We start from the raw sequence: 26,871 nt of genomic DNA on the forward strand, positions 1-26,871 counted from the left end.
GCTGTAGAAAATCTGCAACATCAAAAACTCATCATTTTGTCGATATGATGTGAGCAAGGGATTGGCATTATTAGGAAGCAAGTTTGGGTGTTGGAAGCCGAAAAACAGAAGGGCAACAAGAAGGCTCTTACTCAGTTCTGATAATGCCCAAATTGTGATGACAAAACTGGGTTCAGGACACCTCCAAAATGATAGGTCTTGTGTAATATTCTCAGCATGCAGTCATACCCATCAAGCGTAGTTCAAGGAAAGACAGCATTCCCACAATCATAGGAATGTCATGGGCACCCAAAGGCGCATTGGTGAATGTAATGAGTGAAGCCGAGAAGTCAGTTCCTATTTAGCAGGACAGGGCACATGCCACACTAAAATTGTTCAAGAAGGGTTGGAGGAAGTTCAAGGTGATGATGCGACTTTCAAATTCTCAAGATCATAGTTGATTACGTATTTGTGGGATATTGTCAGAGACCTGAACAATGTCAGAGGTCTTGTAGAATGCATGCTTTGAAATGTCAGAACGGTTTGGGGTATATTAGGAAGTTGGTCCAGTTTTAAGACTCAAATTTCTTTTGTACATCAATTAGACTTAGAGACAAATTATAGAACAGTAATTAAAGGAGTTATTCAACACCTAATATTCTAGCATATGGATCAAAGAACCAACAGGCAGGTAGTAGCTAACTAACTAGCTGTTCTGCACGAAGACGATCTCTGCCAGCTCAGTTGGTGACTTTCTTGGTTCATTTCACCCTTCATCAACAGAGTAGCATTTATTTCAAACCTATCTGCTCTGTCGACAGGTGTCACAGCAAACAACTTGCCAAATTATAGCTGGCTCCCTGCAGTTAGGTAGTGGGGAGCTGGCTGTCAATCAGCATGACAATGGCGGGGACATCCCATCAATAGAGGAGAGCAGAAGAAAAGGCGCCGCTTTGTTGACATGATGTCAGCAAGCGTTGCAGGAGCGGTCCATGACCACTGTGAGGCAGCAGAGATAGGTGCTGAACTAAACAGGCAGGTAGTTTGAAACTACCTGCCGGTTCTGTTTCAAGCACAAAAATAATAAAGTCCTGGATAACCTCATTAAGCATTCTAATAAAGCCAAACTCTAGATGTAGGAGCTACTTATATTGAAAAAGACAGCTTATACAAGTTTACAACACAAGCAACAAAGTAAGGCAAAAAAAAACAACCAAAAGGTAATTGTCGTAATCCTCCTATTCCATCAGCAACAGTACCATACACTCAGGCAGGGAACTTCTCATAGCCACCCAGCATGCACTGAACAATGACCACGGCCCCCGTGGATCTGCACGCTGCTTGGTAGGCATTTCCACTCTCACATAGTGCCATAAAGTTAAAGTATATTCTCCAAAGATATCACAGGTCACAACAGCAACTTCCGAAGAGCCCAATAAAAGTGAAACATATTCCAGCACACACATCAGAGGCCATATAGTCTTCCCTGGAGAAAGGTTGGCTGCAGATGTTATTTTATTTCACAAGCCATTTTCTTCAGCTGCAGAGCTCGGAGCAGACAATTCAAAAGCTAAATAGCCCTTGTCTAATGGTTATGTCAGTCATACAAGAAGCAGAGCTGCTCATTATCATGGTAAATCGCTGCCTTTAATGCCATTGGTTCAGCCGAGCATTTGATGCATGTTATGGATTTAGACAATGCATTAAGTAATGGTGAAGGGAATCAACAAGCAGAATAGTCAATGTCGGCACATCACCCAATGTAAGCTCTGGGTATACCACGTCTAACAACATCGGAATAGCCGGTATGTCTACACACAGTGCAATACACAGAAGGCAGCCGCACAACACATCTTACACTGCATGTTGGCTTTTCCTGAGACAATATTGTATTTCTGATGTTAGGAATGGCTCACTTTAGGCACCCGACACATTTGGCTAAAGTTAGTCACTACGGATAATACAAAATATACCAAGATATCTGCTTGGGAGGAGTTTAACAACAATCTATGGAGCAGACTGATAACACGTTCTTCATCTGGAAAGTCATCAGCAGTGTTTAAAATTGTTATTAGATAGTTGCCAGTGTTCTTTAAGAAGGTCTCTGGTTAATACTCTAACGGCTTGATCGTCCTTCACCAGTGTGGTGGAGCCAATTGGCCAAAGTAGACTACTAAGTGTATGGTTGTGTTTGTGTAAGGATCAGTCATCGGGCCAGCCTAATTAGTACCGCCATACTTTGGGCATACCGATACACCTACCAACACATTGTTAGCGTGGCAAATTCAAAAGAAAGCATGTTACTCCTATTCACAATGAGTATGCCAAATCTGCAGTCAATGTCCGCTGGGGATTCTCTTTGCAGCTAATGATATTTTGAAACACATCATCCACAAAGATGCTACTGAAATATAAAGTGCATTTTCCACCCAGGACAACCAGATGGAAAATCTAAGCTTAAGGCTCAGTCCACACGAGCATAAAAAATTAATCTGCATTTCATCCATGCAACTCAGATTTTCAGCCATACTGTTATCCATGCAGCATCCCTATATCAACATTTTAAAATGTACACGATCACATACAAATGACCAGGTTAATAATGGCAATGTAACCCAAAAAATCAGATGCAATATACATGATCTGTATTGTATCCGTTCTTATTTTTTAGTTGAATAAACAAAGTCTCATCCGAAATATGGTAGAAACATGAATACGCTACATTTTTTAACAGCCTCAATTGAATAACATTGCTCCTGTCCGTGTGATGTTAGATGTTTCATGGACTGCACATGAACCGAAAATACATTGATGTGAATTTAGCCTAAGGCTGGGGCTACACGACGCCTTTGACCATGACAGCTACCACAGATGCAGATGACTAGAGTTGCATTGCAAGCCTTAGGGTAACAGTAGGCTGCATAAAGTCAGGACCAGTTGCAGTATGTCGTGGTATCCTAGGGGTCGAACTGTGACCCAATTCATCTGAATAAAGTTGGAATATAGCAGCGGCATAGAGCCAAAAACATCATGTAGTCATGAGCCTTATATCCACACACAGATAAACACAATAAAAGAAGGGGGGACAGAAAAAGAATTACAAAAAGATTTATATATATTTCAGAATAGTGGTTATGACAATGAATTCTTACTCAAGACAACTTAATTCAGCTGCAGTCTGTTAGAAATGTCAGGACACAGAACAATAGCTTGCTGGAAATGAAGGCTACACATTCATCCCTGATGCCTACACAATCAGTATGTCACTGGATGACCGCCACTCAACCTACGTAGTTTTTTCTCCTGTAGGAGGAATGTTTTCTTTACTTCATAAACAAACAAAAAAAATCCAAGAGAAAAAAAAAATATATTTTTAAGATATCTTTCACATGACCAGTCTCTCCAGCTTTAAAATCCTTCAAAGCTGGTCATTTGGTTCTAAAAGTTTGTCTTTTGGGCATTGGAGATCTATACCAAGCTGTCTGCAAAGTTTTTGTCAAATACTGATTTGGCTTTTATCCTAAGTCATACTGTTCGACTCGTTAGAGAGTTGATTTTGACTTGTAGGATCGCTACTTCCAACAGGTGGCGCTATAGAGCTAAGTCCTTTTTTTTCTCAGAAGAGGCAATTTACATGTCAAAAAAGAGACAGCAAATAAATGCTTGGCTACAAAAGAGGAAAATAACTCCTGACCTCAGAAAAGTCAGACAGTCCCTTGGGCACCAAAATAGGCAAACGACAAACAATACCATGCTGTATTATCCTGCACATGGATATGGTAAGACTTCACAAAAAGGAAGAACAAGCAGCAATTACCGGTACATTGTTTACAGGTAATTTATATTTTTACTAAAAAGACCAAATACTCGGCGTTGGCTTCATAAATGTACACAAAAACCGTCTAGTGGACTTTTTTATATACATTATTATTATATTATTGGAGTATACCATTATGGACCTAAATGCGGTGAGCCAGTGGATGCGGCCATCTCACTGAATGAGGTGAAACATGTATAGTGTCACTCAAACTGCCCAGAGATTCTAGGAAGGCTACATGATACTGGGATCAAGCAGTGGTTTCCATTTCACTTACTGGTAGATAACGTTAATGAGTGACACAGGTACAGAGGTTCTTTAAAGTAGTTCCCTTTAGAAATATCCAGTAAAGCTTCAATAATTATGATCCACTTTACACTCGACCCAAACATTCTATCAGCGCTGTAGCCAATCACTTCAGCAGGTTTGCCTATGCAATCTGCAGGAGTCTCTGAGCTCACCGATTGGCTGCAGTGGTGATCCTGCAATGATGAAGCACAGGCTCCCCTGCAGCAGCAGAAGGGAGCCGGTGCTGGAACAGAGGAGTACAAGTACTATCTGGCTTTGTTATTTTACCTTATATGAAATGTTTCAAAGTGGAAAACCCCTTTAAGCTAAGCTAACACCAATCTATTTGTATCGGTAATGCAAATGTCACTTTTACACAATAAAACGTACTATCTTTTGACCTGAAGGCGCTGCTTAGATGACATAATTGGCAGCCATGAGACCAGCAGCCCAGCCATATAAAGCATTCATGTTTGCATGGATGGTCCGGCGATGAAACGGAAAGAGGTTGAGGCCAGCTTCTTAACACGCTCTAATTAAGACTGATTATTTATTTAGGTATTTTCTTGGCTTGCAAACTGATGTCTTTCCAAAAGCTTGCTGTAAAATGTAAAATATAGTTAAGTGCCATAATGGAGTGATAGCCACACGTGCCTCCACTCCATTTATGGTCTGTGGAACTCGTGGAGACAAAGTAGAAACCTCAGCTGTCTCCAGCAGAAAAAAGTAAAATATGCAACAGTAAAGATGTTAGCAAAAACGTAAAGGCCAAGTGGTGATGGCTAGGAGAATTTGTAATCAGCAGGTCTTGAGGGTGTTTTTGCTATGCCATAGTTAGTACCTGTCAAGGTTTTGTCTAAAGGTACCGTCACACTAGGCGATATCGCCAGCGATCCGTGACGTTGCAGCGACCTGGATAGCGATATCGCTGTATTTGACACGCAGCAGCGATCTGGATCCCGCTGTGAAATTGCTGGTCGCTGCTAGAAGGTCTGCACTTTATTTGGTCGCTAGGTCGCCGTGTATCGCCGTGTTTGACAGCAAAAGCAAGGATACCAGCGATATTTTACACTGGTAACCAGGGTAAACATCGGGTTACTAAGCGCAGGGCCGCGCTTAGTAACCCGATGTTTACCCTGGTTACCAGCGTAAAAGTAAAAAAAAACAAACAGCACATACTCACCAGCGCGTCCCCAGCCTCTGCTTCCTGACACTGACTGAGCGCCGGCCCTAAACTGAAAGTGAAAGCACAGCGGTGACTTCACCACTCTGCTGTTAGGGCCGGAGCTCAGTCAGTGTCAGGAAGCAGAGGCTGGGGGACGCGCTGGTGAGTATGTGCTGTTTGTTTTTTTAACTTTTACGCTGGTAACCAGGGTAAACATCGGGTTACTAAGCGCGGCCTTGCGCTTAGCAACCCGATGCTTACCCTGGTTACCCGGGGACCTCGGCATCGTTGGTCGCTGGAGAGCGGTCTGTGTGACAGCTCTCCAACGACGCTGCAGCGATCGGCATCGCTGTCGCTATCGCTGCAGCGTCGCTTAATGTGACGGTACCTTTAAAGAAGGCAAGCTGGTGAACCAAAACAAAGGGTCAAGGGCACCCCAGGCTCATTAATGCATACGATACCTACGGTAAATTCTATTCCGTCTGGTCCGATTCACATAAATACTGTAGCACAAAAAGCTGAGAAAGTTAACCCTGAATATAAAGGTGCAATACATCTTGTAATGTAGGGGACTGCTTAGCTACAGACTGGTAACTACATACAGTATATTCACCTCTGTCCAAGGATGAAACCTCCTAGATGGGCACATGAGGATAAGAAAAAGGATGCCAGTTCAGATGTACCATGTTTGTTACACATTGCAAATGGCCAGAGCCGTGTGTATTGCTTACCCGAGTAATCGATGGTACAAGGAGGACCACTGGAAGAGGAGGCACAAGACCTATCTGGACACACATCAGCCTCAACACAATATGCAGGCAGAGAAAAAGCCACTGAAGGCCATATTGTACCATTTTACTCTATAGAGTCCATGGGGCATAAGAAAAGCACTTTATCCTCTTAAAAGAGATTACAGATTTGAGCATTTTCTCCAGACTGGTTATGAAATCTCTCATGAAGTGCAACAGATGTCGATCTTCATAACAGATAAACAGAAGCTGTTGTTTCTCCCCTCACCCTGTCAACTTAATGATGCAAGAAAACACAGTAAAGAACAGACCTTTCTGCTATGGTGGAGACAACATACATTCTTCACCATCTCAGAAGAACATGTACAAGTAAAAACAAAGCATACCAGGCCCATGACTCACACCAGGCATATCCAATTACACCACTCACAAAACCCCCGAGAGGCGCTCAGTTTTTTCCCATGGTAGGCGTATGGAAAGAGTCGAGGTTTTTATACTGTAAATCATACACAATGTAGAGGTAACACCGGGATCAACTTCAGAAACACAGACCTCTCATGATCTCATGTGTTTGGAGGATTCTGACATTAGGCACAATCACACATTTATATGGTGTTGACGGTATATGACAAGAGAAAACAGAAAAGTATCACAACCGAAAGCACTGAAACCAACGTATTCACAATACTTCTGAAGATAAGTGTAGACACATAGCCCTCTCTTCCCTATAAAGGAACATATATCCTGAATTGAAGAAATATTGGTATTCATGAGTTTTGATTAATCACTAATGAATATTCCACTTCTGATTAGCAGAAACACTCGTAACATTTCTGAGGAATAGATGTCCATTATTTTATTACAACATAATTTTGAAGAATTTTTTGCTTCCCCTAAATGCTAGATTAGCATTCTACCAACTTATTACTCAGATTATTACAAATGAAAAGTTCTCCGTCAGGCAAAAAGTTTGCCAAACCCTACCACAATGAAGATAAAGTTGTTTTGTGGAATAAAGTCAAATATCTATGTCCATTCAAGGATATACCACAAGTGTAACCATTTAGATCATCCATAAAGCGGTCGGATTGGTCTTGCGATACCCAATGTATGGTAGTGGGACTTTGGTTGCCTTCAGATTACATTCTCCTGAACGACTTTGGAACAAAATCCAATGAAGACGGCTTTACTGACTTCCATGAAATGGCCGAACAGTGCACACAAAGGGGAAATTAGATAGTGAATCCTAACTTAGACAGGGGTGGATACAAACAATTAGGAGTACATGGGTATGGAAAATGTTAGAGCTCCACAACTAGTGTGACTTATCTTTGTGTGAGATTTTACGTCTTTCACAAAGGATATAGGGGCAGATTCATTGACACTGGCGTAGCGCATGCTCGTGGTACAATAGTCTTTTTGAAGTACAAGGCACTAAATACATTAAAAGACACATGCTACTCAATGAATTTGGTGTATCTTATCAGTAACGTCAGACTGGAGTAGCATTTCTGGGGTAAAAAATGCCAGGGCTTTTGAGATATTGGAAGGGTGTGACCATGTCGCATCCCAGCTCCTCACTCAGCTCCACTCATTTTGGCGGAGTGGAAAAGCCACAAGTCGCTAAATTTTTCAAAGCTTAAAAGTGTAAAAGCTTTGATCTATTGGTCTTGACAGATTTTATTCAAAGTATTTGACTAATTTATCACTTTTTTTCTCACTTTTATTTGTCTGATGGCGTTCGTTGTCTTTTTCCGTCTGTGGGCACTCAAGTGATATTAAATACGTCATGCGATCACCATCAGTTGGCATCTACATTGCTGGGACGGCATTGGTCCTGGAGGCGCATATAGGCGTTTTTTATGTTATTTTGGGAGTGGTTTCTTTAAAGAAGGGGTCGTCCAAATAGTGGATAAATCCTATAACAAAAAAAAAGTATAATGGCAAGGCAAACACTTCATTTTTTTCATGGCACTTTTCTTTGTCTTGCCTAAAGTTCCAGAATCTCCCAGGCCAGGAAGCAGAAGACTTAGCAAAAGAAAACTGTTTAAAACACACATTTGAGCGGAAAAAAATTAAAATGTAGTCAATGCCCCATCTAATCTGCAGAATTACATTTGAGAAACAGTTTAGAAAAAAAAATTGTTTTGTGTTGAAATCTATATGAAGCTGGATGCAATGTGCACTATTACATTTACACGTGTGGCTGATTTTATGGCAATTTAGACAGCTGCAATTACACGTTCCTCAAGTTAGCATTAATAATAATTCCACATTCTGCTAAAACAAACCAAGCTAGAGCACATCTGCCAGCGAGCGCAGACTCATTAACAACGATGGCAGCTAAAAAGCGCTGCTGAAAAGACTTGGAGCAGACAAATTGCCGTTTTAAGTTCATATTTGTAGGAGCCTTTGTTTAGGCCTTACAAATGTATCATTACCAGAAATAATGCCTTTTTAACCCCTACATCAAGCTTTAATTACACGCCTGGTGTTGGTTTTCATTCATGCATAATGACTTTATGGTAAACTAAGGAGCAATGCAAATCAAATGTATTCGGCATTTAAGATAACACACGCTGTGGAAACACAACAGAGGACTGCGACCAAAGAGGAATCTCAAATATAAATGCCTTTCAGAGATGCAGGATCTGATTGAAGGGTTTTTACAGGCAACTTGGTAAGAGTATTAGGACTAATAATGCAATAATCGATAATAAAGTAATGACACTCAATATACAATACCAGCCCCCTTTGAAGATAAAGGCAAAGAATGCTACATAAATCATCCAAAAAGTGCCACTTAAAAAGATGCTAGTGAGTTTTCCAAACAACAATGCACATTATTAATCATAGAAAATGTCTTCTTCTAGTGGCCCAGTAGGAAGGCTGCTGAGAGTACCTCCGGTAATCAACTTATAGGGTGTTGTCTTACAAGAGACACCTTATATGCTAAAATAGGTGCAGATTCCAGAGCAGAGATCCACATCGATCTCCAAAAAGGGAGTCAACCATTATGGCCAGCATCCAACTACCAGCGAGTTGGAGAGCAGGCGGCGCATGCGCAGAGTCTCTCCATTCATTGCTATCAGAGTACCGAATACAGCTGAGACTATATGCTTTGCTATACTCAGACCTGTTATAGCACTTAAAGTCATGTGCCACCACCTCTCCTTTCACATGTGGCCAGTCGTTGGTTAGCACCAGGGATCACAAGAATCCCGCTTTGGAGAAATGCACGTGTCAGACGGTGTGTGGGGGAGCAGAATCTATTTGACATTGATGAAGAGAGAAAGAAGTAATTCTGAAACGAGATTTATAGACACAGAGCAAGAAATGCTTAAAAATGTTATTTTAAATCAAGGATAACTAATCACAGACCCCCCCCCCCATGGGCCCCACCAAATTATGCTTGCCGGCACAAAGAATTTTAAAAAGCTCATGGGTTATCTAATATGAATCAAATCTATCACGGTCGACGTGTTCATGGATTTTGTGTAAAATCATTTACGGTTAAGGAGAGAGTCATCATTAATATTTAATCTCTCTCAAATTGAAGAAAATACATTTTTCAAGGCTTCTACCATACAGTCATGTAGAAGAAGATCACAAAGAAGAGTTTCTTTTGTTTGTTTGTATTTATTTTTACAAGTCAAAAGCCAGAGTGGATGGTAATTTTATATTTCCACTTGCTTGGCGGTCTTCATACTTCCGACTTCAATAATGAGAGCCATGCCACTGCTCACCTTGATGGCACCCGATCCGCTCAAATAGCGAGGGCCTCCGAGATGAGTTCTGTCCGCCATCAGCTACTCAATACATATCCTGTAGGGAAAAAACCCTTCGGGCTTGTACACATGACCATATTGTCGGTACAAGTGCTGTTTGTGAAAAAAAAAACAGTACTCAGACCTATATTATTCAATGGAGCAGTGCAGGCGAGTGATTTTTATCACTGACCGACTATGTCTGAAAAAACAATTTGCAGCATGCACTAGCTTCTTCCATAAATCAGATAAGACTAGTGCCGTAACTGTGACCTGCACGTGGATGAACCCTCCGTCTGTAGCTCCTCCTCTGGCAAAAAAGACTCTACCACCGTGATTTTTCCAACTGTAAGAGTACAGGTGTTATCTAACCTGCACACGTCCTATGGATTACACAGGCAAGAGTGGTAGGGAGGTCAGGAGGAGGGTGGCCGAGCACATTGGGGACAGCAGACACAATACCCCATTGGCAAGACACATGAATGGGACGCATCAGGGCAACCTTGAAGTCCCTCCCCTCTTTCTGTGTCTTGGAAGTAGGAAGATCCAATCAAAGAGGGGGTAACTATGACAGATACCTACTTCATAGGAATGTGAGTGCATGTTCCGTATGGGTTCATTGGCCCCCTTCAGGCTTAACAAACAGTTGTCATACGCCTATTTTCTCTAACAACTTATATCATGAAGCCTGTTCATTTCAGGATTTGCTGCCATGCCTCCCCAATCCAGGGGGCTCACATTTATGTGGTGATTATCTTTATTGTTTTATATATGGATATTTATCATGGGACCATCATTTTTATTTTATATAGGTCTTAGCATACTCGACACCTATATACCTATCCCCCTTCCCCACCCCCCTTTTCATGTGGCTGGTCCAGTAATTCCTCAGTCCTACATGCCACTTCACCGGGCGGCCCATGTTACCCAGGGAGAGTGATGGCCATAGTGTATCTGGTGGACTGCAACTGTACGTTCCAACCTGTGGAACGCAGACTAATCCAGAGCATGCGCAATCCTACACTGACATTTACCATGACGTCATTTCCGGTGTCACATCACATAACTGCAATACCCAGAAAAGTCTCCTGTGCACTCTCCACCAAGTTCGTATCTGGTCTGCACTTATCTGTCTATACTTAAGTCAAATTGCACCCCATGGTGGAACACACACGCTCGCTGTATCCCCGGTTATGCTTCCGGGTATCTTATCATGACATCCGTATAACACACGGAAGTTGGGACATCAATAGAGGTTTAACCAGCTCCATCTTTATGAAGACTGTGATCGGTATATTATTCATATGAAGACCCTTGATGAGGGACATGGGAGATTGTGGATTCACTCTTTCATCTCTGGTTGTCTAACTGGTGTACCCAATTGGGAGAGGGCCTATTGGGTCATACCATATGTATATAAAGGAAGGAGTATGACCTGGAACCGTGTAGCATCAATTTATCCTACCTCCTGATGAGCTGTGTAGTGAAACACGTAGCGGTCACATGACATCTGATTGATAAGTACCCCCTCTGGCCGTTTCTCTATCATATATCATATACTGTATACAGCATAGACATTTTTTAGTTAAAAAGACAGGGCTTGACCCACATTGTGTCAGTGTGGGGATTTAGCTTCTGCTGGCATCCAGCCATCTTCTGCCTCCACTTAACTATATTGACTCCTGGGATTGGTGTTTATCAGGGCCTCCCAGGGATAGACATCATGGAACGGGGGCACCATATCGGCTGACAAGTAGGGTGCCAACCTCCGCTGTATAGGCTTGTTCCAGCGTAGGTAGAGCTCAGAGGGGTCACTTATCACTCTCTTTATCATATATAAACTATCATGATCATGCATGGCGAGTCACCTTCCCATTCACCTTATATATACCCTGTTTTCTGGCTGTCCTGTACAGTACTGTCTACCAATCCCTTTATGGTATGAATGCATATTAGCCATCATTTATCTTTAGGGCACTTCTGCACAGTTAGGGCCAGCCGTCGTCGAGGGGGGGTGCCATTATCGTATAGGTTCTCATAGCGTGCCAACCTCTTTAGGTAGGCGGGTGTACAGGTCAGGGATCATTTATAGGGTGAACGCAGTGTGCACATTTAAGGATGGTGTTTGTCACTTAATGTTATTTGTCCCTTTTAATGGTATTTAATTAAAAGTTATATTTTATATCAATCATTTCTTTGGGGTGCCTCCATGTTAGACTTTCTCAATCGAATCTCCTACTTTTATTTACTCTTGATTTTTTCATAAATCAGAAAAGACTTACCCACTCAATTCTATGGGTGCAACAACAAAAAACAAACAAAAAAAAAACTTATGTCGTATAGGGCCACAGTATAGCAACCGTTTTACGGATACATTGCAAAACTGTAAATACTCTTGTAAATTATTAATAATTGCTGCTGTAAAAATGGATTGCACATTGATGACAAGTGAGAAAAAAAATCCCATTTTTCTGGACGAAACTCTGACCCATTGTTTATACGCTCGTGTAAACCTGACCTTAGGTAGGGGATTCCTATTAGCTAAAATGGCTTTAATAAAGTTCCTTTCTTAAAAAAGGCCTACTTTATATATTAAAATATTGTGCCATTCGTAATATAAAAATTATCTTTAGTACTTGGGAAAAATTTATGATGAGTCCTGATCAAGAAGATCCAGTATGCGTTCCCCTTTTCAGCAGAAAATTGGCTTGGTAGAAAGGCAAAATGAGCAATTGTAAGTACACAGTGCTATATAATATGATGGTTGCAATGTATAACGAGGATAAAAAACTTTGATGGGAGTGCTGTCCTCCTTTGATGGCAGTGCTATATAGGGACTGTTGTCACTTAAACAGTGGGGTAGTAAATGAAGCACAAAAGTACTAATAGAAGGATATGATGTAACCTCTGAATGTCAGGCTACATTGAGGAAGAACATTATGTGGAGACAAATGTATTAATCTGTGCTGGTTCCAGGGCCAGAATGAGGGCACTATGTGGTTTATAACAGCTACAAGCACAGGAACGTAGGAGAATAGCGGCAATGTGACTGCCTGCTGGTTCTGGGTAACTAACCTTTGCAATTGCTTTTCCCCAGGGCGCAGAGATACAAAGTTTACGGAAAATGAATGTGCTCAGCTCACTCTACACTAAAAGGTAATCAAAGTCAGGAGTTAGAAGTGCCCGAAACTTAAAAGGGGTTTTCTATCCAATTACGTTTTAGCCTGAAACTCAAGGGAGTTTTCCACATTTTTTTTTTTTTTAAATACCTGACACTGCCCTAAAATAACCAAAGGAGCAATACCTTACTAATCCCTAGGTGAATCCTAGGCCCACCCTTCCCGGTCCCCCTGCTGGTCTCTGTTTACCAGGCTCCAGCCATGATGTGTCATGTGGGCCGCTTCAGCCAATCACTGGCTATAACACTGAAGTGTCAGTGTCACTGAGGGCACTGCGGCAGCCAGTGATTGACCAACATGGCGCAGATCGGTGGGGGACCTGGAATACATCTTCACTGGAGCAACAGGGATTGGGTAAAATGGGTTTACACCTTTATTATATATCACTCTCAGCTGGAAAACCCTCATTACCATTTAGACTGGGAGACTCGTCCAAATTTACTCTGCTAGAACTGCCGTTTGTACGGAAAGATGAGCCTAGGAGACTCATTTACTACTCCGAGATGGTACAGTTCGCCTAATTACAGTGCTGTAGGACGCTGTAACCTTTTACCTTCCATCTCACAAGCCATCTAGGGCAGGGACAGTATCACACGATATGAGGATATGTTTGTAGAGTCTGTGCCGGCATCCCGCTCTGTAGCTGCGGGCTCAGTATGGCACCCAGGAGCAGGTGTTCACGCTGCAACACTGCATCTGTATTCTGTCTGCCACCTTTCAGAGTGTTACTAAAGACACTGCAAGAAAATGACATGGTTTCCTATTATCCAATCTCACACTGAAATGAAGAACAAAGCGCTCCTTTCCGAATAGTGATCGCAAACAAATCCGTGTTATATATGTGCAGAAACGACGCACAAAATACAGCTCAAGTGTAAAGGATGTTCCAGGGCTAAAAAATAAAAAGCCCCAATTATTCTATAAACAAGCGCAATCCTTCTGCATAAACTGAGTACACAATGCCACAAAATGCACCAATAATACATAGCATGGCGAGACACTACAAATAAACAACAATCGTACGGGAGACTCACTTATATGGTAACTACATGGAAATGTTTGCTTTATTTCAATACCACCTATTGGGAAGAGAGAGAAAAATGTGCGTACACAACATCAATGCACAAAGATTACGGTACTTGCCTTCACCCTATTCCTCATCAGTGAATTAAAAGACATTATTCTGCCCAAGGCCATAGGTGAAATCCATATTACCTGCACCCTAAAAATGGTGGCACATGGCAGTACATGGAGTGTCTAAGGTAACCTCATGTGTACGAGACCATAGTTGGGATAATTAAGGGTATGTGCACACGTTGCACATTTTGTTGCGGCTCCGCAGCGTTTTTGGATGCTTGGAATTGCACCAAATCCGCAATGTAGTGCACAACCAATGTTAAAGGGAACCTGACCCCATCTCCCTCCGCTTCTTTCTTCCAGAGATCCTCACTGCACAGGCGCCAGATTCCCAGCCCTGCAGTGTGAATACATCATAACACACACCGCGGGGCGGGATCTGGGGCCTCCGCTACACCCAGGTGCGATATCCTTACATCACCTGATGTAAGTTCCCGGGCAGCACAGACGGCGCATGCCCAAGAACTGATTGTAGAGCGCAGGCGCCAGTGACGTCACGAGAAAGAGAGGAGGCGGTGCCCGGAGGCCAGAGGGGGATGATGGACGGCCGCAAGGCGGTTGAGTCAGGGGGAGAAAACATACCTCCCAGACTCAATAGAGGTATGGCAGGAAATTTATAAAAGTCATTATTTCAGTGTTCCTAGGGATGATAAACATAAGAGCCACCAATAAGTTGTAAAGCGCTGCGGAATATGTTGGCGCTATATAAATAAAAATTATTATTATTATTATTCACAGAATGCAGCCTTAGTGCTGCTGAAGGTGGCTCTTTTACTTTAATAGGCCCTGGGGGGGGGGGGGGGACAGGTTCCCTTTAATCTAGGTGAATCCAAAATTGGTGTGCACATGCTGAGGAAAAAGCCACGCGGATTCGAGCAGCGTTTTATTTTCCGCAGCATGTCAATTCTTTTTGCAGCTCTGCAGCGTTTTTGCACCGATTGCCTTCCATTGAGTCAGTCAAATCCACAGCAAAACCGCAGGTGTAAAAAGATTTGTGGATTTGCTGAGAATGTGCGTGCGAAAAATGCTGCAGAAAGGCAGAAGGAAGAGTGTGTGGGTAAAGACTGTGTGTGAGCCGAGAAGCTGTGCGTGTGCATGCCTGTCTGCGGCTGTGTGCGTGTCTGTAGGCATCGTCCGATGGGACTACTAGTTCCATTAGGCTATGTCTGCTGTCACATAGAACAGTGACAGCATTAGCCGATGATGGGACAGTATTAGTCCCATCATCCGACTATTGTGTTTAATATTAGAAAAAAAAAAACATTTACAAATACACATGCATACACACATACAGTACATACTTACCAAACAGCTAGTACAAACTAAATGAATGACAGATCATAGAAACTTACACTAAGGGGTAGACTGCCATAGACTCTCTCATCCAAGAGAATCGGGCCGATTGATCAAACTCTGATCAGAGTGTCACGGCATAGAGTATTATCAGATTCTCTCAAATAAGATAATCGGAGCACGCTGCCAGGAGAAGATGTTCTCTATTTCGCCACTGTGTCAGTGCATGGAAATCTATCTGCACTCAGATGTCATCCGAGTGCAGTCCGATGATTTCCACACACTCATTGACTTGCCGAATACAATCAAATATCAAGATCAAGATCTAGCACACAGCGATTTTTTCCTCGGCCAGAGTCTGTCCAGAAAAAAAAAAATAGGAAATGCGCACAGCCTCATATAGACTAACAATGGTTCGGGTGCAATCCGATTTTTTGTTAGATGACACACGGACCAATAATACTGTTGTCTGCAAGAGCCCTAACACTGTAGTTACACGGTGATGGTATCGTATTGCGACAACATCATATCTAATGACTTCAAACAGTATCACATTGTGATGCCGAGTTGCATGTGTCCATATTTGTATGATATTTTGATGCTGATCGCCAGTTGCCTGTGACTCACTTGTCATAGACTATGGCTACAATGTGACTTAGATACTGTACTTCTTTTTTTCCACAGCAAAATCACAACTTTAAGTTTCATGACATCAAGTCACAGACAAGTTGTAAAAACTTTTTGACAGTTGTCTGAGAACTGTTTTGCAGCCCCAGCCTTTATGAAGGCTCAATGGTTTGAAAAATATTAATCAGAAACACTGGTACATTACCATCCCCTGATCCTTTCTGAGGGTCTTATCTGCTAGGCACGCTGCAGGATGAGCTATTGAATGCACGGTAATGGGCAGTACTAGACATTGGCCAACATCTGGATGCCAACACGTGTGTCACCAAAACTCATGTCATGGGTTAAAATCCTCTCTTGTTAATCTAGAGGATTAAGCATAAGAAGGATAATATTAAAGGGAAAACTAATATTGAACTAATCAGTGGATTGCAGGGAAATCCTTATCACAATGACAACTTTCATGCACATTCTGTTGCATATTTTACTTATTACAAAAGAAAATTCTGCAGCTTATGCCAGAAGTGCTGCAGATTTTCTTCACTGGATGTAACGTGGTTGGAAACTCTTCATCACTTACATTTAAGATACTTCTGGAGTGGAAATCTCCATTAAAATATGTGCCAATTTCACAATGTTTGAACTCAGGAAAAATTTTAATAGCTCTGACTTCTGCTGGTCAGCAGAGGAAAACAAAGATAAAGGAATTTAGAGATCATGGTATAAGGTGAACCAAAAGAGAGAGGGACAGAGAGACAGCGGGAGAGAGAGAGCGGGAGAGAGAGAGCGGGAGAGAGAGAGCGGGAGAGAGAGAGCGGGAGAGAGAGAGCGGGAGAGAGAGAGCGGGAGAGAGCGAGCGGGAGAGAGCGAGCGGGAGAGAGCGAGCGGGAGAGAGCGAGCGGGAGAGAGCGACAGAGGGAGAGCGACAGAGGGAGAGCGACAGAGGGAGAGCGACAGAGGGAGAGCGACAGAGGGAGAGCGACAGAGGGAGAGCGACAGAGGGAGAGCGACAGAGGGAGAGAATTTTTCTTTTGTTAGTTTGGGAATCCATTATTTTCAATGGGGCTGGAGTTCGGGTGGAAGTTTGGATACTGTTTTGGTACCCAAATTAATCTTAAGAAAGTTCGGGTCAGGTACCAGAACCCAAACTTCCACCGGTCTGCCCATCCCTAATCATGAATCAGACAACATACTTTATAATTATTCAACACTGGAATCTTTATTAAAAAATATGCAAAGAAAAAGCCAAAAATTGCATGAGATATATATTACTCGGTTCTTAAAAAGTGTTTTTTACTATAACACAGAATATAGAGCAGGAAGCAATGGATGCACCCAGTCTCTAGTACTGACGCTGTGTCACATGCAGGCAAAGCTTTCCAAGGTTAGCAGCCTGAGAGATATCTGGAATTTCCAATGGGCCTGTACACAGAGATAACTTTCCACCAGGCACTACCTGCCAGCTGTAGGACTCGCCATGTGCATACATATAGGCATACGGCAGCATGAATCAGACCTTTATCCAGTGAAAGTGAAAGACATTACAATGCTGCACCTTTACCCCTTACGGAGAGATACATTACTGTGACTTCAGAAACTAGGGCAACCACCCTCTGGTATTTTTACAGTAAGTAATAACCAGAGACGGGAAAATTCCTTAGCACAGTAAGAAGTCAACCTTTTATTTCCCATGTAGCCCTCCTTAGCTGGGAAGACTAAGCTATACACCTTTACCTTCCCCCACGTCTTCAGGAGGCCGCACAATAAGCCAATCACCCAGCCAGACAATATGCACGGTATTATTATTATTATTATTATTCATTTTTATAGCGCCATTTATTCCATGTGAAAAAGGGGCATACGTAGACAAGTAGAATAAACATGAGCAATACAAGGCACACACAAGTACAGAAGGAGAGAGGACGCTATCACAACTTCTCTGCTAATCTACATCCCATGAAGAGGATCATGGATAATCTTTTCCCACACGATGGGTATTTTTAGTTACTTTACTGTATATTGAAATGTTTTGCTGGGAAACACACACATTAAAAAGGGAGCAAGAATGTGTTGAGTTGTCAGCTTAGCAAAAAAAGAAACAAACAAGTAAATTCCCCAAAGTGCCCACTCCTGTGGCAATGACCCGATGATTACTCGGCATGTGACCCTTATTTACCACATTTCACAACTGTGTAAAGGGAGAAAAAGGCAAAGGGGACAGAATATTTCCCCTTGACCTCCGCCCTCCCAGAAGCTTGATTTCCAAACATGAAACCAGACACAGAAGAGCTGACTTCTCTATTCAGCCTCTGGCAACACAGATTGAATGAGAAATGGGATCACACACTCCGCACGAAGAACATGTACAGTAGATCACATACCTTGTGGGATTCAATCCATGGCCACGTCCAGGAAAAGAAACAATAGGGCAGAACAAAAAGAAAACGAGGACACATCTGAAACGAACGGTGAGACAGCGAGGGAAGAAGCTGGCGTTCCCACAAAAAGAGGGGCTGCAGAAACTGAAAGTTCCTGGGAGAGAAGGAAGGAGAAGAGACCGGCTGCTCAGAATACCAGATGTGTCACAACAAGTTTTGGGTGGAGAATGCCGAGGAGACATGAGTGATGTGCAGCATGCTGGAGCAGACTGCAGGAAGGACTTCACACTTCCCAGGCTTCAATACTACTGGGAGCCAATAAGAGGAAAAACAAGTAGATGAGTAAGTCTGGGCATTAACCCATTCATCGGGTGTACACATCACACACACAGGCGCACACTAACAGAAAACAGGGTGTATACAAGGCACACAGCACATTACACACACAGGCGCACACTAACAGAAAACAGGGTGCATACCAGGCACACAGCACATTACACACACAGGCGCACACTAACAGAAAACAGGGTGTATACCAGGCACACAGCACATTACACACACAGGCGCACACTAACAGAAAACAGGGTGCATACCAGGCACACGGCACATTACACACACAGGCGCACACTAACAGAAAACAGGGTGCATACCAGGCACACAGCACATTACACACACAGGCGCACACTGACAGAAAACAGGGTGCATACCAGGCACACAGCACATTACACACACAGGCGCACACTAACAGAAAACAGGGTGCATACCAGGCACACAGCACATTACACACACAGGCGCACACTGACAGAAAACAGGGTGCATACCAGGCACACAGCACATTACACACACAGGCGCACACTAACAGAAAACAGGGTGCATACCAGGCACACAGCACATTACACACACAGGCGCGCACTAACAGAAAACAGGGTGTATACCAGGCACAGCGCACATTACACACACAGGCGCACACTAACAGAAAACAGGGTGTATACCAGGCACACAGCACATTACACACACAGGCGCACACTAACAGAAAACAGGGTGTATACCAGGCACACGGCACATTACACACACAGGTGCACACTAACAGAAAACAGGGTGTATACCAGGCACACAGCACATTACACACACAGGCGCACACTAACAGAAAACAGGGTGTATACCAGGCACACGGCACATTACACACACAGGTGCACACTAACAGAAAACAGGGTGTATACCAGGCACACAGCACATTACACACACAGGCGCACACTAACAGAAAACAGGGTGCATACCAGCCACACGGCACATTACACACACAGGCGCACACTGACAGAAAACAGGGTGCATACCAGGCACACAGCACATTACACACACAGGCGCACACTAACAGAAAACAGGGTGTATACCAGGCACACGGCACATTACACACACAGGTGCACACTAACAGAAAACAGGGTGTATACCAGGCACACAGCACATTACACACACAGGCGCACACTAACAGAAAACAGGGTGTATACCAGGCACACGGCACATTACACACACAGGTGCACACTAACAGAAAACAGGGTGTATACCAGGCACATGGCACATTACACACACAGGCGCACACTAACAGAAAACAGGGTGCATACCAGGCACACAGCACATTACACACACAGGCGCACACTGACAGAAAACAGGGTGCATACCAGGCACACAGCACATTACACACACAGGCGCACACTAACAGAAAACAGGGTGCATACCAGGCACACAGCACATTACACACACAGGCGCACACTGACAGAAAACAGGGTGCATACCAGGCACACAGCACATTACACACACAGGCGCACACTAACAGAAAACAGGGTGCATACCAGGCACACGGCACATTACACACACAGGCGCACACTGACAGAAAACAGGGTGCATACCAGGCACACAGCACATTACACACACAGGCGCACACTAACAGAAAACAGGGTGCATACCAGGCACACGGCACATTACGCACACAGGCGCACACTGACAGAAAACAGGGTGCATACCAGGCACACAGCACATTACACACACAGGCACACACTAACAGAAAACAGGGTGTATTACCAGGCACACAGCACATCACACACACAGGCGCACACTGACAGAAAACAGGGTGCATACCAGGCACACGGCACATTACACACACAGGCGCACAGTAACAGAAAACAGGGTGCATACCAGCCACACGGCACATTACACACACAGGCGCACACTAACAGAAAACAGGGTGCATACCAGGCACACAGCACATTACACACACAGGCGCGCACTAACAGAAAACAGGGTGTATACCAGGCACAGCGCACATTACACACACAGGCGCACACTAACAGAAAACAGGGTGTATACCAGGCACACAGCACATTACACACACAGGCGCACACTAACAGAAAACAGGGTGTATACCAGGCACACGGCACATTACACACACAGGTGCACACTAACAGAAAACAGGGTGTATACCAGGCACACAGCACATTACACACACAGGCGCACACTAACAGAAAACAGGGTGTATACCAGGCACACGGCACATTACACACACAGGTGCACACTAACAGAAAACAGGGTGTATACCAGGCACACAGCACATTACACACACAGGCGCACACTAACAGAAAACAGGGTGCATACCAGCCACACGGCACATTACACACACAGGCGCACACTGACAGAAAACAGGGTGCATACCAGGCACACAGCACATTACACACACAGGCGCACACTAACAGAAAACAGGGTGTATACCAGGCACACGGCACATTACACACACAGGTGCACACTAACAGAAAACAGGGTGTATACCAGGCACACAGCACATTACACACACAGGCGCACACTAACAGAAAACAGGGTGTATACCAGGCACACGGCACATTACACACACAGGTGCACACTAACAGAAAACAGGGTGTATACCAGGCACATGGCACATCACACACACAGGCACACAGCACATTACACACACAGGCACACACTAACAGAAAACAGGGTGTATTACCAGGCACACAGCACATCACACACACAGGCACACACTAACAGAAAACAGGGTGCATACCAGGCACAGCGCACATTACACACACAGGCGCACACTAACAGAAAACAGGGTGTATACCAGGCACACGGCACATTACACACACAGGTGCACACTAACAGAAAACAGGGTGTATACCAGGCACACAGCACATTACACACACAGGCGCACACTAACAGAAAACAGGGTGCATACCAGGCACACAGCACATTACACACACAGGCGCACACTAACAGAAAACAGGGTGCATACCAGGCACACAGCACATTACACACACAGGCGCACACTGACAGAAAACAGGGTGCATACCAGGCACACAGCACATTACACACACAGGCGCACACTGACAGAAAACAGGGTGTATACCAGGCACACAGCACATTTCACACACAGGCGCACACTAACAGAAAACAGGGTGCATACCAGGCACACAGCACATTACACACACAGGCGCGCACTAACAGAAAACAGGGCGCATACCAGGCACACAGCAAAATGGCAGATGCAAAAAGGCACATTTAATGCTTTTTCGCCCTGCATTTTTAACTTACTTGAGATCAGTGAATGGCGAAAATCGCAGGCCAAAAACGCACAAAATTGACATGCTGCATATTATTTTCTGCACCAAATCTGCAAGTCACACCTGTGCATGGCACTTCAGGTTTCTCATTCACTTTGCCGGCTCAGGATTGCTTCAGGTTTTGCTAGCAAATTTGCATTGCAAAAACGCACCAAATCTGCTACATGTGCACAAGCTCTTATTTGTGAGCCATTAAAACTACCACACAGGCACATACTGTGTAAAGAGGATTCGCAGTGCAGAGAACCAGGGTAATGCATGTGCACCGATCTAGGTAAAGGTGGCTCAGTGCGCATCGTTTACTTTGGTCTGCTTGTGTAAAGAGGCATTTAAATAACCGCCAATTGGTGAAAGTTTACTGAGTGGCAGTTGAATCGTGCAGTTGATCGATCTAAGTAAATGGAAATTTACAATGAAAATTTATGTACGGTAGATTAGCAGTTCTCCAGAACTCAAGCAACACTGCTCTACTGCTGTTTCTAGCCCTATTCTCATGAAGCAGACAGAGCAGCAATACCAGACACAGTCTATAGAAATGAACAGCGACCATTGTTTTCACTTTATAAAACTGTCTCCTGAATAGAGGCAGGCAGAAGAGACCGCTCGTTTAGTACTGTTGAATGTCAAAGCTACATAGTGAACTCACTGCCACAATGGCATCTAGGGGCAAATTTACGAGACGTATACAAGAAAAACTGGTCTATTTTGGCCATAACAACCAATCGCAGTATAGTTTCATTTTTTAAAGAGCACTTTAAAAAGAGAAAGCCGGGCTGTGATTGGCTGCTCTGACAATGTCACATTTCCAGGTTACATACAAGTACAAAAAGGCTGTGTGGCACTCCTGTAGGGTGCTCAAATAGGGTTCCACCCCATAAATAGCAAAAAAAGGAATTTGGCACTCCAATATGTTGATGCTGAAATGATATACGTTTATTGCACATAGAAAAGGAATCCACTTATGTAATTGACGTTTCGGCCTATACTGGCCTTCATCAGAACAGGTAGTACAGTAGATCAAATGCAGGTAACGGCTGCTGTAATAGCAATAAAGTCTTACGCAGAGAAAACAAACCACGCTGGGGAGGAAGCACAACCGTATTTATAGAAAGGTGCTCATTCCATAAGCACAGTCGTGCTTCCTCCCCAGCGGGGTTTGTTTTCTCAGCATAAGACTTCATTGCTATTACAGCAGCCGTTACCTGCATTTGATCTACTATCTGTTCTGATGAAGGCCAGTATAGGCTGAAACATCAATTGCATAAGTGGATTCCTTTTCTATGTGCAATAAACGTATATCATTTCAGCATCAAAATATTGCAGTGCCACTTCTCCAGGTTAGTACTGAATGCTGGATTAGTAATGTTAGGCAATGACTTTTCTGTGCACCCGGCTCTAATGTAATGAAACAACCCAGTTTACTGCACTGAACAGATTCAGCACAAGCATTCTCCATCATAATCATTATATTGAAAAGTCAGTAACCCTTTGGCTAAATTATAGCCCTCATATGCCAGAAAGTCTTACTCTCCTGCATTCTATCATTGTATCACATGTAGAAATTGTGGTCAGCAACTAGTGTAAAGCTATGGGCTTCAGCAACGGCAGATCACAATCTACCTTTTTGTGTTCAGGTCTCAAGGTTTAATTATGGTGCTTGAACCCTCTAGGTTCAAGCAACATATTGTAATCCGATTTCTTATATTTTATTCTTCTTCTCCGCGTTTTCCGCAATTAATGCGGCCTGAACCGCTCGGCGCAGAGACCCCGTTCAGGCGGCGTTTCGAAGCCCTCGGTGGGGACAGGTGTGCTATGTATTTTTGGAGTCGATCCGATTTTTAGGGGTTTTTTTTAACCCCTTCATGACCCAGCCTATTTTGACCTTAATGACCTGGCCGTTTTTTGCAATTCTGACCAGTGTCCCTTTATGAGGTAATAACTCAGGAACGCTTCAACGGATCCTAGCGATTCTGAGATTGTTTTTTTGTGACATATTGGGCTTCATGTTAGAGGTAAATTTAGGTCGATAATTTCTGAGTTTATTTGTGAAAAAAATGGAAATTTGGTGAAAATTTTGAAAATTTCGCAATTTTCACATTTTGAATTTTTATTCTGTTAAACCAGAGAGTTAAGTGACACAAAACAAAAAGATTTTTATATTTTATAGCATTATAAGAGGTTTTGGGAGATTTTTTACACGATTGTTTAGTGGGTGGGAACCCCTTACAAGTATTTATTTGCTGTTGATATCTAACCGGATGGTAACCAACCTTTTTTCTATTCTGTGCATAAAAAAAAAATCACTTCTGCGAGGTGCGGTCTACACTGCTGAGGGGTTAAAGAAGAACTCCGATCAAACTTATCCTCTTAATATAGTGCAATCATCATATATGGCACTGTGCCCTTATAATGGCTCATTTTGCCCTGTACCCAGCTAATTCTCCTCTTTTCCATTAGGTGTATGACATCACGTGATTAATGACTGACAAGTGGAATCCTTCTACGCTCTATGTAGAAACAGGAGATCAATTCTCCTTGTAGGAGTAATCAGTCACTGCAAAAGTTCCTGGCAGGGGGGGGAGCTGGGTTAACAATTGAAGAGGGAAATGATTTTTGAAGGGACAAGAGAATTCTTGCTTCTATGTAGAACAGAGAAAACAGAAGAATTTATCTGGGTAAAAAGGCAAAATGAGCAATAGTACTGTAAGTACACAGTGGTGTATGATATGATGATTGCAATATATTAAGAGGATAAAAACTTTGATGGGACTGCTTCTTTAAGTGACACTTGACACACCAGCCATTTCTTCTGCAGAAAGGTCTTGGGTTATGGTTGCCGCATGGACATTCATACAGGAGTGCATTAAGGCAGCATACTTTTGCCGGGACCAACCTATTTGCCTGTGACACAACTTATCCCAATTAAAAGGTAGAAAAAAATGTTTTTCTCTTAAAAGGTTTAGCTTAATACCTGCTCGCTGCTGGAATTGACTACATCAAAACTGACAAAATAAAACATTACTGTGTGAACAAGGTTTTATCTTACCCAGACATCCTGGCTACTTTTAATAGTCCAATGTGGGCAAAATTACCAGTAAACCACTTGTCTTTAGCAGATCTGCATATGCCACGTTGCAGATTTTCTTAGCGATGCTCATCACCCTGAAAACTGTATATATCAATAAAGGCTTGCAATCATGACGCCTTACAGGACACAATATCCCACATTTCCAACACAATCTATAGAGTGGCTGAAACAGTGCTTCAAACTGCCGCACTATGGAGTCCAGTCCTACAGTGCTTGCACACAGTAATGAACACAGCTATTCCAAAGAGAATTATCTTTTGACTAAGATGCAGGCTTTTTATTAATTTTTTTCATGCACACTAATCAAATTCCCTAGTACTTGAGCATTCACACAAAATGTTTCAGAGTCAAATTGTACAATAACTTTTTTTCTTCCTAATTTTGACAAATTTACATATCTTTGCAATAAATTTCATGTGCCAGATGTCAGCTTTGTCACTGCAAGTTGCATTTCCATATTTTGTAACCGATCCCTTGACACAGTGATATTAGGCAGCACAATGTGTGGTAGTGGCGCCATTTACATGAGCAGAGCGCCACAATTGGATATCTCCGGGATGAGATGAATTTATCCACAGGTGTCAGCAATTGTCAAGACCAACGTGATTATTCCACAATATATGTATGGAAATAGCTGTACGTGGAATAAAGGTAAGCAATGGTTAAAAAGGGTTTTCCCCACATCTGACAAATGAGGGAATGCTGTAGAAAGTGCGGCTGGCAATCATCTGACTGCATAGGTTTCACCAGCTCTTTCCAAATGCATCAAATATAACAGTCATGGAAGGGCTTGTCACTTATTAATTGGCATGGCTAAAGCAACTAGTAATGACAGTAAGTGCCAGAATATCCATACATTATAGACCAGAGATTCTGTAAGGAACGCATTTGTTTCATCTCCACATGAACAAATTAATTACACTTTGTGCTACAGATGTTTTATTAACTAGACAAATACAAATATTAGTTGTGCTATACATTTCTGATACTAAAAACCCGTTTGTCTCAGAAATCTTAAGCACAACTAATACTTATTATTTCTCTTGTATATGAAATATAGAGCACAGTTATCGTAACATTTAGTATTTGTCAGTCTCAGAAATATACAGCACAACAAATATTTACAACGTATTTACTAAATATTAGTTGTGTTCTATATTTATAAGGCTCAGTTCATATAAGCCTTTGGCGAGTTTCTGAAGCTGCATATTTTCACTGCGCAAAACACACAGTATTACAATACAAGTGGATGGGATTTACAGAAATCTCACACCCACTGTGCTTTTTTTACGCTGTGTAAACGGACCTATGGTGCCTTACTGAAATCCACAACATGTCAATTTCACTTGCAGCAAACATGTGTTTTATTTGTCCCCATAGACTTGAATGAGATGAGAGAAATCTGGAAGAAACGTATGTGTTTTTAGTGCATTTCTGCAGCGGAAATTAACTAAAAATGTAAGTGAATTCACTCATGACTTGATCAATAATGTTTATTAACGTTAACAGGAGGCAACAAAAATAAAACATATCAAAAGACCTCAGCAGGAAAAATGTGATGAAAAACCACAAGTAACCCAATTTATGTAATGCCGAAAATCAGCATCAAAAACTCACCAAGCACTATCGTGGGAACATAGCCCATATGTAATGTCATTAATATTCAATATTGGCTGTGTATGTAATGTAGATGAATGTACGGTAATTGTGGCTCTCAGTTCTGTATGTCCTACGGATATCAGGAGCATGGCAGAGCAAGTTCTGTGTCAGGTCAGTAA

At 42.8% G+C, this 26,871-nt stretch overlaps 1 protein-coding gene across 3 annotated transcripts in view; it reads right to left on the reverse strand.

Moving 5' to 3' along the window:
- Window positions 1–26,871, reverse strand: part of PLXNB2 (plexin B2) — a 280,779-nt gene that overhangs the window by 146,877 nt on the left and 107,031 nt on the right. The window contains exon 1 of one of the 3 annotated variants that reach the window (XM_077264922.1): window positions 18,383–18,696. The exons of the other annotated variants lie outside the window; for them this stretch is intronic. The gene's annotated coding sequence lies outside the window, so the exon portion shown is untranslated. Of the gene's footprint in view, window positions 1–18,382; window positions 18,697–26,871 lie in introns of those variants that run through there. 3 annotated transcript variants of the gene reach the window in all.

This window comes from Ranitomeya variabilis, chromosome 5 (assembly GCF_051348905.1).
Source record: "Ranitomeya variabilis isolate aRanVar5 chromosome 5, aRanVar5.hap1, whole genome shotgun sequence".
NCBI lineage: Eukaryota > Metazoa > Chordata > Amphibia > Anura > Dendrobatidae > Ranitomeya > Ranitomeya variabilis.